Raw genomic sequence first — 10,633 nt, forward strand, 5'->3', positions numbered from 1 at the left:
CTTTGATCTTCCATTTTGCTAAATTGAATGCTTACTAGTATATATGTAATGATGAGAATGTTGGAATAATTCAAGGAGAAAATACAAGTTTATCATCATGATTCAGAGAAGAAAAAAAAAAGTTTTTCTAATTTCATTTAGGTAATTAAATGTGAGCCGTGCAGATATTGATTGTCATCTTTATATTGACTTACTTACAAAAACACCACAATATTATTATAACTTTGTATTTGTTTATCATGAAGATAAACTAAGACATTCTTAATAATATAGAGTATTGTAGTAAAATTATGTCATATCCTTAACAAAAAATTCTTACGTAGTACATTTCTGAGTTAAAAGGAGTGTTTGGAAAACATGGAAATTAATCCATAATTTGGCTACATTAGTACACTTGACAGTTCATACCAAGATATATACTTGAGAGTTGCAGCTGAACCTAGTAACACGGCTAACAATATCAGCAGCAGAAACACCCTGAACGGTAAAGTACATACACACAAATGCTTGTGAAAGGCCTTTCCATTGGGTTAAAAACGAGCAGTTTCATATGTGCACATTTTTAGGTTTGAACTTCATTTATCAAACACTCTTCATAACAAATGCAGATGACTGAGTGACAGTCTCATTTTTATCGGCATTTGGTATTTCAGGTAAGTATACATCTCAGTAAGACATACAAGGAAAACTACATGATATCATTGGACAACTGATGTCAAGACAAGTATACCTCCACACTAGCACTTTTAGGGATATTGCAGACTGGGCAGACACTAATGAATCCATCACATTCCTTGCACACACACAGGTGCCTACACGGCATCACTAACATAGACACCTCCCGGGTTCGGCAAGCTCTGCAGGCCAAATGCTCAGTACTGGGTCCTGCAATGGATTTTCCCCGTCCTGCTGGAACCGTGAGGTAATTAGTCGGGTCAATGTAAGAAGTTGCGTCATCAACCTCACTGTCTCCAAACCCTTCCTTCCCTTGGTCAGCACCTTGAGAAATTGCATTCTGAAGATTGTTTTTGAGGATATTAACCATAGACTCATTGTACTTGGCTAGTTGGCTCGGTAATGCCAATTTTGTGCATCTGTTGCCACCTGCTTTATTCGCTCCATAAGCTCTCTGTTCTTACGGTTTATAGTTTCCAACTCCGTCTCCTTTTCTCGAAGCTTCTTGCTTATGCCATCCTCTATAGTGTTTAAAAATGAGGCCATGTGTCTTTGCTTCATGTCTCTAACACCCTTTGCTAACTGCTCTTGCTGCTCAAATGTCAAAATGGTAAATGTTTAGCAATTCTGTATTCCTATGCTAACGGGAATATATTTAAATCTATGATTGTAGTTGGTGAACAAAAGCAAAAATAAAACTTCCCTTGAAAGAAAATTAAAAGCCCACTGAATTAAACTTACTAAAAATCTATTTAATAATGTTCAACATAAAGGGAAAAGAATCAGAGGCCAGCATGGTAGCCATTGCTATACTTAATTTGAGTATACCTGAATTTTGATATACTGATCAAACTCTTCCTTTTGCCGTTCAAGCTCACTCCTGATATTGTCACCAAGTGACATGAGGACGGAGGGTGTTGCTGTCATACTTCCACTAGCAGAAGTGACAGATGAATTGGGCTCATCATCATCATATGAAAGCCTTAGCCCAGTTGATACCGGATTATGGTTTGGAATGCTAGCTGAACGGTCTACTTCATCCTGGCAGAGGTTATAATTCAATGAGATCTGGAGTTTCTGTTGCCTTGCAAGATCATCAGCCTCTCTAACTCGTTTGTTTGGCCGGAGAATAGATGAATTGTGGTCATTCCCAAAATAATTTACTGGGTCAACTGTACATCCGACGGGTACTGTCAGGAATTCAAGTGAGAAGACAAATAAGTTGAGCTCAGCATAAAGATAATCAATATGTATGCAACTCAAAATCCGATCAGGTAAACTATTAACAACAATGAAATTGTCAATACGGTTGGATTTGTGAACCACAAAGAGAAAATATAGATAAAAATATATTAAAGAAGATACAGCAATCTGTACAGCCAGGGGCGGAGCCACGGGGGGGGCTGGTGGAGGCCCGGCCCCCCGTGGCCCAACAAGTACTATATATATGTATATCTATTTTGGCCCCCCCTGAAGTAACTAATAAATAGTAAATATTTACACCATATATCATGTTATTAGTTATAGCCTAGTTGGTTGTTGGAGTTTTGCATAGTAAGGGAGGTCTCCAGTTCGACTCTCCCTATGAGCTCTTTTTTTCTTTGTTTTTTTTTAACTTTATCGTTTCCCGGCCCCCTTAGATTTTTATTCCTGGCTTCGCCCCTGTGTACAGCCCATATTCCATAAGCACTCTTACTATGCAAGGTAGCCAAGACCATATACTAAACCCCATAATGTGAACCTTCTGAACAAATATTTTAGAAGTTATTTATCATGTTGACTTGTGAGTAAATGTAACATACAATATGGAAGGTATATCAACTTTTTCCTCTCGGTCCATCATTGATAATATTTCATTTTCATCTGCTACCTTCATCTATTGCAGTTAGAAAATGTAACTGAACCCTTCTTGTTTTCGGTTACACCTTCATCTATTGCAGTTAGAAAATGTAACCGAACCCTTCTTGTCAAACTTTCAACTACTTTATTTCCGATACCCAACTAACCCTTTCGGCTTTTCCTTCTCCAAATATTTAAAAGCAGTCAGAAATCTAATCCTTAAATATATTCAACCCACAGGAAATGGCAAACAAAACCTAATGGAACAGCTCAGAGTAAAGTAAAAGTGATATATGCAGGAGTGAGGGGCTTGGGAAAATAATATCAGTACTTACAATTCCCAAAGAGCTGAAGTTGGTGGTTTGGTGCATTAGTATTCAGCTGAAAACGATTATCATCCAGAAACATGGGAAGCGCATGATTGCTGTTGTTACCTCCGTACATTTCGATTAATTATTGTGCAATTTCAGCTTAATTTTACAGGCTTCTTCCTTCCCAAATGTTTTCACAGACAAGCAACTCCTGAATAATTTTATACAACAATGCATATGTTAGTATAAATTCAAGATTGCTATCATAAGTAATTTCAAAATAACCTTCCAACACATCATCTACAGGGAGGATTTGTGGGATGAATCAAGCAAGATAGGTGATCAAAAAGCAACACTGAGCCTTGACCAAATAAGTGAAAATATCATTGAAAATTCTATCATGAGATAGATCAAATACGAAGTATGAGTCAAGGAATGACATGGTTTTGCGGATTGATTCAAGTTTGTAATGAATGCAAGGGTCAGACGGTAGTATTACTAGAAACAAGTGCCATACGTTAATACTTCCATTGATTAATATTGTCCGCATCACTAGACCATATGAACAAACATGAAATGAAAATTTATACTTGTATATGTGTAAACACTGACTGAAGTGGTTAAGCAGTAAGTCACATGAAAGAAAATCCTAAGGAGTCACAACCCCCAAAGATACTCATAAGGATTGAAATCCGGTAAAGATGCTTAACTGACACATGACAAGATGTGGATTCCTAGCATGTATGCAGTAATGTACTGTAACTAGACTTCTTCCCTCCGTCAACCTTTCGTGCAACCTTATTTACAGCTTCAGCAAATGATATCTTCACTTAAGACACAGAGTAAGTCCATAATCCTGCGCACCAAAGAGAGGGAGGCACCACCCGGCAGAAAATGGTTGAACACTTGAACCCTCAACCTCCTCCATCCAACCCAAAATAAGAGAGGGGGGGGGGGTGGTGGGACAAAACGATAGATCGCCAGGGTCCAGGGGAAGCCGTTAATGCCTTGATATCAAATTGGTGGCCAACTACATGAACTTCCTACTACTAAGATGTCAAAGTGTTGCTTAACACAGCAATTAAGTCACGGCTATGATCATTCGATCTCCTAAACACAAGCAAAGCAACCCAAATTGATTGCATATCAACCAACATCAAGATGGTCTTTCCCTCTCTACATCTACTTTCTCCTACAAAACTCAACCATTATCCCTTTCATCCATATCCTTATATTTTTCACATAATCAGGATTGACCACATATAAGGCAAGATATGAAAATACACAACATCAGCTTTGAAAAAGAGAAAATCTATCATGAATTCATCTAGTGATACAAGAATCAACACACATGTAAGCAGATACTCATCACTTGATATATATACCCTAAAATGAAGAAACTGCTGAAATCAAGATAGATAAGGTAATTAGATGAACTTTCAAAAAAAAAATAATAATAATAAATTAGATGAACCCTAAAAAATTCCCAGCTTTTGTTAGTCAACACTCAACATGAACCAATCAACCATCCCAAATCAACCAAAAAAAATCCCTAGATTCCCTTAAAATATAATCTCAAACATAGATAAACAAGCTCATCAAAAGCAGGGATAAGAAGAAATTAGTTTATTTTTAAAGTAACAATAAAATAAATTGATTACCTTTAATAATTAATCTCCTTTGAATTCAACTTCAGCAGAAAACCCAAGAACGGATCCTGCCAATTCAACACATATCAACAAAATTAGGGCACACCCCATCAAATAAAATTTGAAAAAATGAGCTTCATCCCATAAAGATTAAATCTTTACCCAGAAAAATTAAATCAACAAAGAATACAACAAGTTAAAATGAGCTAGAAAATTCACAAACCTGGAAAAATGGGTAACCAATTTATTTACAGAAAGATAATGGAGAGAGAAAATTGATCAAGAAGAAGCGTGAAATGCCATAAATAAGATAGAAGAGCTCATAAATTATGCACCCAGAAAAATGAAAGAAAAAATGGGGGGACAACAAAATATGGAAAAAAAAAGAAAAAGGAAAAAAAGGGGGAAAATGAATTTGTGGGAATTTTAAGGTGAAGAGAGAGAAAATGAGAATAATTGAGAGTGTGGAAGAAAGAAAAGGGGTGGGAGGTGGTGCAGGTGCTCGTGCTTGTGTTGCCGTTGTGTGTTGGGTAATGCTACTGGTTTTACGCTAACTCAATTCTTTCTTTTGAATTTTGCATTAAAAAAAACAAATATATTTAAAAAAAAAAAATTACATTAGTTGGTACACAAACTAAATGATGATAAATGAGTAGAATAGTTGGTATAGACCAAATGTGAATTTGATGAATAATGAAGATGACTCGGTAAACTTTTTCTTTCAAGAATTTTATAAAAAAAAATAATAATAATAAATAGTTTAGGTATGTTATCGATAAATTAAATCGTTGTGAATGAAAAATAAACTCTTTTTTTTTTTTGCGTGAAATGAAGGAGAGTCGTTAGATCGATCGTACATTCTTTTTCTTCTATGTATGTATGCATGCCGGAAATTGATTGTCGAATATTTTTTCATAAGGGTTTCTAATACATAGTGCTTATGTTCAACCTTAAGTTTTTAGGGTTTTTAAGTTTTTTATAAGACTATTGCTTCAATGTGTGGCATGGTCTATGCAACCATTTGTGTTTTGTAATGGTCATTGCCCTATTAGGTTGGTCATTCAAAAAACTCACAACTTCAAGAAGATTACTAGAAAAAAGAAATCATATTAAACATAATGAAGGTTCTAATCATTTTAGTAATCGCAAATGCTAATCATAATTACACTTCTACAAAGTTTCTACTAGACTTGTAATTTGTTTTTAGCCATTAAAACAAGGTAAACTTCGTTGCAACCATACCATTAGAGAACGGCAAATATCATATATTTGCCTAACATCTATAGATTTCTTACATATTTGCTTAAGCATTTATAGTAGCATCTTATCAATGTACATTTGTTGTTTCCTTTTTGATAACATTTTTCTGTATGGAGCCTTTCCGGGGTAGTATAAATCTTAAATTTCTTGAAATCATTGATTAATTAAGATCAAAACTTGAATTTTATTAGTGTACAAAAAAGTATCAGTGTTTCCTTAATAATCTCTGTGAAAAAAGGCAAGTTTAGTTTATTGATAAACAAATTTGTTCATCACAGGGGAAAAAGTACAAGTTTGAGGTAAAAATGGACAAAACTTTGCTCTAAAACCACTAATTGAAGTACCAACTTACCCCCAAACCGCTAGTTGTGATTAAAATGTATGTATAGTAACTTAATTGAGGCGGATTCAATCTCAATTCACATTCGAGGTGACTATGTTTTATTTGAGAATTTGCATGCAGAATTAACCTTATAAACACATATGTAGTATATTGTTGTTCACTTTTGAAAAAAATCTAATCTCATATACATATATTAGTATCTTGTGTAGCAAAATTAATCTAACGTCATTATACAGGTTTTTCACGAGAAACCATAATTGTTACGTTGATATCAAATACACTTGCCGTAACTAAAATGACTCAGAGAACCTAATTCATACTCAAACTGTGTCTAAAAACTAGATGATCCAAAATTCACCTTATCCATAGAAAATCTACATCTTAAATTAAAGATGTTATTCTTAGCTCGATGAACACGAATCAACGTCAATTTTTGATGTGGATTTGGTGTTGACCTAATACAAGTACCAATTTTTTTTTTTTTTTTTTTACCAATTGTAACAAGTGATAAGATATTTAAAATCGTAAAACAAAATGTGTTCGTGGTAGTAATCAAATGAAATATGCTCCTGGCATGATTACATATATACCCTTGTTCACTCCCTATCTTCCCAAGGTGTTGCCCTATTTTCAAATTGATAATGATAAGTAAAGTTAATACTCGAACTACTTTATTTGCTTTTTAAATTTATGCATCATTTTGACACAAATGTGATAAATTTTTTTGTCAATTGTAGGCTTTCTTGGTGAAAACTTAATTGAAACCCCTATGTATTACCACATAAACAATTTCATGTGAATTTTCGTTTTTTGTTTGGTTGGTAGTAAGGAATTTACAAACAATAAGCTCTTATACAAACTCGTTGAAATTTTCAATTTCCCTATTAGAATGCAACCAAACGGGTAAACGAGTATGTTTCAAAGTCTTTTTGAGAGTAGTCTACAAGACTCTAGATAATTCTCCCCTAATTCTTCACCCCAAATAATCAACAAGCAACTCTTTAGATTTAAAGATTCATAATAATCCAGATCATTCTTTTATAATGATGATTTTATTTATTTATTTATTATATAAAATCTCAAAAAATAAGGAAAATGTTTGATTTTGAAAAAAGGTAGGACCCACCACCGGCAAAATTCAGGAATCGCGGTCATCAGTCATTAACTACTCACATCAGTCATCACGGTCATCAGTCATTAACTACTCACATCAGTCATCACGCTGCCCACCCTCCTCCTTCTCATCTTCCCTCCCTTCTCGTTTTCCCACCAATTTTTTCGTCTTTTTCTAATTTCCTTTTGAATTTATTTATTTTAAATCTTATTTTACAAATATACCCCTGATAGTATATCTCAACTCCCAAGGTTTGATTCCTAATCCTGACACTTTCCACTTGGCCGTTGTCGTGTTGTTTTGACTTTTACTTAAAGGGTATTTTCGTCTTTTAAAAGAAAAACAATTTTGTTTTAAAAAATGTTTTAGTTAATTTAAATTAAATTATTAGGTGGGAGATAGTGGAATGGATTCGAGTAAGCACGATAATAACGTGGGTAAAGTTAATAGGGGAGATTAGTGAGTGGCTAAGAAGGCGAGTTATGTATATGTATATGATTTTTTATGAATAAAAGTCAATTGCATCCAACTAAGATTATAGAGAAACTGAGAAACAGAATATGTTCAATTTGGACCTGCCCAAATTCATGTCGTATGCCAATTATGTCACTTTTGCTTGGACTTTTATTATTTGGATCTTTTTATTTTTTATAATACTTCTAGAGTGATTTCATATTGTTTAAAAAGAAAATACAAAAACACTGGAGTAATTCCATATTTGCATTCACTTTAGAGCTGATTAACAATGGCTCGGCCAGCTAACCCGATCCGATCCGTTTCAAAAATAGACTGGGTTTGGACAAGCTAAAAGTAAGTTTTTAGTTGAAAGCCCGAAAACCCTACTTGGCCTGAAAAGCCGCGACTTTTGGGCAAGTTTGGGCATGACATTTGATGTTTATGCACGGCCCGAATGTATGATCACTTTCAATTCACTTCCCTTTCTTGTAACTATTACTCTGTATCAAATACTCTCTCTATCTGTTTATTTAAACTACATTTATTTTTATTTTTTACCTATGTTACAATAGTAGGTTTCGATCTAACTAGTTCTTCTTAATTTAACCAACAATTTAAATAAATCATCTGACACGAAAACACGTCCCTCTTTCTTTAGTCTAATTTATAATCAAGAAAGATTGAGTTAAACACATACTCCGTATATCACAAACACTAATGGCTCCATCAAAGATCTTGACCCTTCATCTCTTGTAAAAGACCTTTAACTAAAATGCATTTATTTAATAGGCACGGTAAAACACATCATTAAAGTGGTAAAATATTACAGTACTATACTGTAAATTAAACTCAAAACACCTTTAACTTCAAGTAGTAAAACACATCATTCTTTAATACATAAAACAAAGGTGCATTATTGATGGATTATTACAAAAAGGAAACTACACCTTTAGTAGGGTGATTTGCACAATCTATCTCAAGCTGAATAAAGTAGTGCTAATGTTAACATGATATTTATATTCTTAGTAATCACATTGTATTGAATTATCACAATAGTTTAAAATTTTAAATGATGCATGTGTTAATAGTTAATGCACATATTTGACTTAAAATATACTCCCTCCGTCCCCGAATGATAGTCACTTTTGCCATTTGTAATGACCCAAAATATTAGTCACATTTGCTTTTTTCAAGTATCATTAATATTATTTTTTTTATCAAAATTCTCTAACTTTTGCAAAAATATTTGTGCAAATTTAACTTTTCCATGTAAATTATACTTTCCCATGTACTTTCTTTAATTCTCCTTAATCCCGTGATTTTTCTTCAAAAGTGACTATCATTTGGGGACGGAGGGAGTACTATCGTATGCAGCTATGTATTCATTCGTTTTTTCTAAATTCTCCACTCAATCTATACTAATCTATTAAAAGGCGTTCCTAAGGACGTCCACGTGTCACGTAAACCCTCCTCACTACGCCACGTCACCTACTCAACCATTCATTACGCCACGTGGCTTCTCTTCCATTTGTTTTTCATTCCATGTTATGCACTCATCAAAATAAAAAAAATGTTCTCCACAAGAATTGAACCCACAACCTCTAATTTTAGAATTTGGTATCTTACCACCAAGCTAAGTGATTTTTTATGTAATATATTGAATACAAAATATTAATATGTAACAAATGACAATATGAACAACATGCAAGTTTACATACAAGAAAACTAAATCATACATTACAGCGTGTATTAATGTTCAATCCCATGTAATAATCCGGGGCATCGCCCGGGACCAAAACTAGTTGAAGTATTAAAACAATATCTTATGGTGTATTTTATTCAGTTGGTGTTTCACTTATATGAACATATTAACACTTATTTTAATTGCAATTTTAACTTTGTTGCTCCTTTGCCTCCTTATCGACTCTTCACATAACTTATTTGTTTGAACTTAACCAACTTAAACTCATGAGACTTGAAATAAGTGAATATATATTGTGAACAAAATAGGTTAATCTACATGTCTTGGCCTCTTTAAAGCAAAAGTAGTCACATACATGGTCCTGGCTCACTTTTTCTTGGTTTAGTAAGCTGTAAGCCTTGTTATTCCAACTTATTTTTGCAAAAACTAAAACTATTTTTTACTAAATTGTTTTTTTTTTTTTTTTTTTTTTTTTTGCTAAACTTAATTTTTTTTTTTTACTGAACTAAAATTAATTTTAATAAATTGAAATTATTTGTACTGATTCTCAAATGTATTTCTTTTTTAAAGTTGTTGTTCTTCATTTTTACTGAATATAATTATTTTTTTTAAGTGAAGTGAACAAGGCTTAAATTAGTACAAATGAGCAATAATAACTATCATAAACCAATTGTTCCGTACACCCGACTATCATATTTTATACTTTACATGATGAGAATATTCTGTTAAAAATTTTAAAAACAAAATCCCCAATACGCCCTCTTACATACTACCTCCGTTAATGTTATATGCAACTGTAAACCATAAAAATTCAAACTTGCAATATACAATTAAAGAGGCAGAAAAATATAGGGAACAATTATTTCATTGATAATTTGTGAATTACAACTCTCGCAAATCTCTTGATTCCTCTCTCCAAAGGTTAGGGTTTGATATTTGTTTGTAGTACGGGGCCTTGTCAGCTTATTCCATACTATGTATAGAGAGGAGATGAGGTTTTTGTGACTTGTTCCATCTAATCATATATTCTACGAGATCATGAAGATAAATATCTTATATTTTTTGATATTATCTCCTTATTTCCATATATTTGACACTTAATAATTAACAAAATTTCAGTGTCAACAGTAACTTTGAAATATTTTGTATCTCATAAATAATATTACAAAGGTGCACATACTCCTCATTTTATAACGGATATAGCACATACTTAATAAATAAGTGCTATGCGCCTATATGCATTACAGTCTATAGGTTTTTATTTATTTTTTCTCTTTTTAGTTG

The 10,633-nt window shown here is 33.2% G+C and overlaps 1 pseudogene across 1 annotated transcript; it reads right to left on the reverse strand.

Annotated features, from left to right (window-relative positions):
- Positions 1–507: 507 nt before the first annotated feature.
- Positions 508–4,995, reverse strand: LOC145601569 (E3 ubiquitin-protein ligase BOI-like; annotated as a pseudogene). Its single transcript, XR_014104420.1, has 5 exons — positions 4,698–4,995; positions 4,487–4,542; positions 2,850–3,036; positions 1,504–1,865; positions 508–1,266 (listed from the first exon to the last, which is right to left on the reverse strand). The product of XR_014104420.1 is annotated as an E3 ubiquitin-protein ligase BOI-like (transcript).
- Positions 4,996–10,633: the final 5,638 nt, after the last annotated feature.

This window comes from Chenopodium album, chromosome 21 (genome assembly GCF_948465745.1).
Source record: "Chenopodium album chromosome 21, dcCheAlbu1.1, whole genome shotgun sequence".
Classification (NCBI taxonomy): domain Eukaryota; kingdom Viridiplantae; phylum Streptophyta; class Magnoliopsida; order Caryophyllales; family Amaranthaceae; genus Chenopodium; species Chenopodium album.